This window comes from Esox lucius, chromosome 6, assembly GCF_011004845.1.
Source record: "Esox lucius isolate fEsoLuc1 chromosome 6, fEsoLuc1.pri, whole genome shotgun sequence".
NCBI lineage: Eukaryota > Metazoa > Chordata > Actinopteri > Esociformes > Esocidae > Esox > Esox lucius.
In genome coordinates, this window is record NC_047574.1 from 6,527,888 (window position 1) to 6,533,660 (window position 5,773).

A 5,773-nucleotide genomic window follows, 5' to 3' on the forward strand; every position below is an offset into this window, starting at 1 on the left:
CCTTATAGGCTATAGAGACGCGTTCCTTGAAATTTGCAATATAAATGGACCAAGAAATAGACAACAATTATTAGCCGTTGTTAATATGTATTCATGTCAAACATTCATACGGTTGTGCTGAAAGGTTTGCATACCCTTGGAGAATTGGTAATATACACTCACCTAAAGGATTATTAGGAACACCTGTTCAATTTCTCATTAATGCAATTATTTAATCAACCGATCACATGGTAGTTGCTTCAATGCATTTAGGGGTGTGGTCCTGGTCAAGACAATCTCCTGAACTCCAAACTGAATGTCAGAATGGGAAAGAAAGGTGATTAAGCAATTTTGAGCGTGGCATGGTTGTTGGTGCCAGACGGGCCTGTCTGAGTATTTCACAATCTGCTCAGTTACTGGGATTTTCTCGCACAACCATTTCTAGGGTTTACAAAGAATGGTGTGAAAAGGGAAAAACATCCAGTATGCGTCAGTCCTGTGGGCAAAAATGCCTTGTTGATGCTAGAGGTCAGAGGAGAATGGGCCGACTGATTCAAGCTGATAGATGAGCAACTTTGACTGAAATAACCACTCGTTACAACCGAGGTATGCAGCAAAGCATTTGTGAAGCCACAACACGCACAACTTTGAGGCGGATGGGCTACAACAGCAGAAGACCCCACCGGGTACCACTCATCTGCACTAGCAATAGGAAAAAGAGGCTACAATTTGCACGAGCTCACCAAAATTGGACAGTTGAAGACTGGAAGAATGTTGCCTGGTCCGATGAGTCTCGATTTCTGTTGAGACATTCAGATGGTAGAGTTAGAATTTGGCGTAAACAGAATGAGAACATGGATCCATCATGCCTTGTTACCACTGTGCAGGCTGGTGGTGGTGGTGTAATGGTGTGGGGGATGTTTTCTTGGCACACATTAGCCCCCTTAGTGCCAATTGGGCATCATTTAAATGCCACGGCCTACCTGAGCATTGTTTCTGACCATGTCCATCCCTTTATGATCACCATGTACCCATCCTCTGATGGCTACTTCCAGCAGGATAATGCACCATGTCACAAAGCTCGAATCATTTCAAATTGGTTTCTTGAACATGATAATGAGTTCACTGTACTGAAATGGCCCCCACAGTCACCAGATCTCAACCCAATAGAGCATCTTTGGGATGTGGTGGAACAGGAGCTTCGTGCCCTGGATGTGCATCCCACAAATCTCCATCAACTGCAAGATGCTATCCTATCAATATGGGCCAACATTTCTAAAGAATGCTTTCAGCACCATGTTGAATCAATGCCACGTAGAATTAAGGCAGTTCTGAAGGCGAAAGGGGGTCAAACACAGTATTAGTATGGTGTTCCTAATAATCCTTTAGGTGAGTGTATGTTTCAAGTGTAGAAAAACATGAGTGAGCAGGAAAAACACATTTGATTTCTTATGGGATTTACATTCAACTGTAGGTCATAACAGAATGGCACAAAACAAAAACATTCCTGTAGGTGGTATAGCTGCCCATTCGTCTTGGCAAAATGCCTCCAGGTCATGCAAAGTCTTTGGTCGTCTTGCATGAACCGCATGTTTGAGATCTCCCCAGAGTGGCTCGATGTTATTAAAGTCAGGAGGCTGTGATGGCCACTCCAGAACCTTCAACATTTTCTGCTGTAACCACTGGAGGGTCAACATGGCGTTGTGCTTATGGCCATTGGCGTGCTGGAAAGTCCAAGAGTGTCCCATGCGCAGCTTTCATGCAGATGAATGCAAATTGTCCGTTTTTTCTGATAACATGCTGCATTCATCTTGCCATGAATTTTCACAAGATTCCCTGTGCCTTTAGAGCTCAAACACGCCCAAAACATCAGTGAGCCACCACCATGCTTCACAGTGGGGACGGTATTCTGTTCACTACAGGTCTTGTTGACCCCTCTCCAAACATACTGCTTGTGGTTGTGACCCTAAAGCTCTATTTTGGTCTCGTCACTCCAAATTACAGTGTGCCGGAAGCTGTGAGGCATGTCAAGGTGCTGTTGGGCACATCGTAACTGGGCTGTTTTGTGGCATTGGCGCAGTAAAGACTTCTTTCTGGCAACTCACCATGCACTTTATTTATGTTCAAGTATCGTCGTATTGTGATCTTTGAAACAACCACACCGTCTTTTTCCAGAGCAGCCTGTATTTCTCCTGAGGTAACCTGTGGGTTTTTCTTTGTATCCCAAACAATTCTTCTCACAGTTTTGGGTGAAATCTTTCTTGGTCTACCTGACCTTGGCTTGGTATCAAGAGATCCCTGAATTTTCTACTTCTTAATAAATAAAGGCTTTGGTTTATATCCATTTCCATCTTTATAAAGTTCCATTACCTTGTTACGCAGGTCTTTTGACAGTTCTTTTCTGCTCCCCATGGCTCAGTATCTAGCCTGCTCAGTGCATCCACATGAGAGTTACCAAACTCACTGACTATTTATACACAGACACTAATTGCAATGTAAACAGCCACAAGTGTGGGAAATTCACGTTTAATTGCCATTTTCACCTGTGTTTGTGTCACCTTTTATGTCTGTAACAAGGCCAAACATTCAAGGGTATGTACACTTTGGATCAGGGCCATTTGGGTGATTTCTGTTATTATGATTTAAAAAGGAGCCAAAAATCTATGTGATAATAAATGGCTTCATATGATCACTATACTTAAATAAAAGATAAGTCCTATTTACAAAATCAATGCCAAAATGTCAAAATTTCTGCCAGGGTATGCAAACTTATAAGAACAACTATACTTACTTGTGTTTACTATGTGTTGTAGTCCAGTATTTCTACATTTTGTTTCTCATAGAATGCTAGGTCATCCAGTAGGTGGTTCTGAAATGTAGTAATTCTTTGTGACGAATCATGGATTTTTTTTCTCTCAGGATCAAAAAAGACAGATCCTATTCTGTGTTCTTATGCCAACAACATTGAGGTAAAGGTAAAGATCAACATTTATAAGTCGAATACATGTTGTTCTGTTGAAATTAAACTCGAGCTGTTGCAATATTCTACATTTGGTTACTTCAACCAAATATTTCGAGGAACATAACGGACAGGGCCGGCGCCAGGATGACATGACTGAGGGTGCATTTTGTATAACTGAGGGGTCACTGCGCGACCTAAATGGCTGACAAACATTTTTTATATTGAAATGATATAGATGAACATGTTTTCAAAGGCTTGTTGAATGCTCTTTATATAGGTTTTGATTAATTTCCTAATTTAATCGGGACCCCCAGATGGCATGCATGTGATGCCCTCACCATGACTCCATGGGGTTTCCAGAGCTGGGACCATGCTTGCGTCAGAAATGACACACTATCCACACCAGTGCACTACTTTTTGACCAGGACCTAAAGGACTAGGGCGCATAAGACTGAAAGGGCACATAGAGTGCCATTTCAGATGCAGCCAAACAGTTCCTGGCTACATGGGCCGGACCATGTGGTAGCTGCTGGCCACACTGTAGTAAAACGGACATTGGGGTTGTCCCAAATTGCATCCTATTCCCTATGTAGGCTATTGTACATCCCTTGAACAGGGCCCTTTAGACACTGTAGGGTGTGATTTCGGAATAAACGTATAATGAAAGCTGGTAATGATTTCTGATGCTGATCTATGACCATACATTAAATGTTGTAGAAACGAATTTAATCTGTTTAATATACAGATTTTTACAGCAAAACACAGGTTAAACAACTAGCTATACATACAATACTTACAAAGTCAACCTTACTGGTCTGCAGGTTGGTGTATACTGTCCCCTACAGTTTGAAAGTACACATTACATTTGCTTAATGTGTGTCACCCGGTGTCATCCGTTCTTAAATGTAGGTCAATTAAAACTTGTTTGAAAGAGAATCAACAGACGTTTGTTCGTATGTCACTATGTTTTGTGTTTGTGTGTGCGTTGACGGGGATTACGTGTGGCCTTCCATGAATGCTGTATTGTGCTTGTGCACATCATAACTACATTTAAAGCTATTGTATTATAGTGACATAAATATGAATAATAGCAATACATTTCAGCAATATGGTACAAGGGGTCTGGGGTATGTCCAATATACCTAAAACGATAAGAACTGTTATGATGTTACGATGCATTGCGGTATAGTGGCAGTATACCACAAACCCCGAGATGGCTTATTGCTATTGTAAACCGGTTACCAGCACACTTATACGAATAAAAGCTTATATGGTGTCACATCTGTGATATATGGTCCCATATATGATCGGCCGATCAGCATTCAAGATTAAAATCAAACACACGCACATGTACATTTATCAGTGTAGCTCTGGATGTTTAGACTCCGGATGATAGCTAACTTAACACAACACCTCAGCGACAAAAAATCATGCAACGAACAATGTTTTGTATTCATGTCGGCTGACAATGTGCCTCAGTCTGCACCACGAAGAGATTAGGGCCACGTAACAGATGTTCCCAGTGATTAAGAATGTGTCGGCCAAGCCCAGGCTGTCCGAGGTGGCCCAATGCCAGTGCAATATAGTACCCAGCCCACTCCACCCATCTGAGGCCTCAGCAACCTCCTTCTGTCCCCCCCAATTAATTAACTACACGGCGACGTCTGCCGCGTGTGACACTGAAGTCAATAACCCCTATGCCACGTCTATAACGGTCTTATCGTTTAATGAGTGTTGGGCTAGTTCCCATGCAAACTTTGAATGTCTGATGTCTCGTTGGAAAACGGCAGATGCCATGTTGTTCGCCAGAGCTTGTGAGAATGGGCAACAACATTTCCCTCTATGACCGTAGCTAAGAGTTGACGATCACTTCCTTTCACGTTTCCCATTCGCCACTATCATGTAGTACTCTCCTGCCTCTCAAAAGTGTGATGTAGAAAGTATTCACGGCTTTACGTCCTCTTTTATGATTCAGTGCTACGTGAATCTTTTCTAAACCACGTTAGAGGGTATATCTGTTTAATCTGTTTAAGTGTTTGCGTGTGAGGCATAGTTTCGCAGGCCAAAGGAGGATCCTTTGATTACATATTTTGTCTGAAATGGAACGCTATTCGCTTTAGTGCGTTGACTCCTACCCATATTTTCTGATTAAAAACGACATAGGGAATAGGATGTAATTTAGGACTGAAACCCAAGACTCAATCTATCAGCAGACTCATCGTGGTCAGCAGGCACTGGTCACTTACAAGACCGTGCTATTCTACTTATTAAGTACACTAAGTATTGAAACATGTCATGTGAAATGCAGATAAAAACACTTTTCCACGGACAGTTGTGTGACCTAAGTGTGTGTGTATGTTTGCTCCTTTGACGTACTTGTAATATTTTATCTCCAGGTACTTTCAAGTGCCATCATCCCAACCTGCACTCCCACTGAAAGGCTCATGTCACCGGTACAACTGTAATTTATCATACATATATTTGTAGCCCTTTCCATAGTTGTTAGAGTGGGTTTTAATCGGACTAAGATAACATTGTAATTACCATTATGAACAATATTAAACTGTTGTTATGTGCTTTCGATTACAGACGTGGTTGAGACCATAGTTTAGGCGAAACCGGCACTCCGTGGTTCTTAAAGTCTGTTGCGGTACATCTTTGACATTTAATCCCTACATAGCTTTAATTGTCTATCTTATCAAAGCGACCCAAGCCTAATAACCTCTCAATAAATGCGCGTCAACTTTGTTCAAGGTCTAGTTCAGTAGACTTACTACCCCTACGAGGGAATAATGGTTCGCTCCAAAGTTCATGTCACGGCGTGCTAACTTG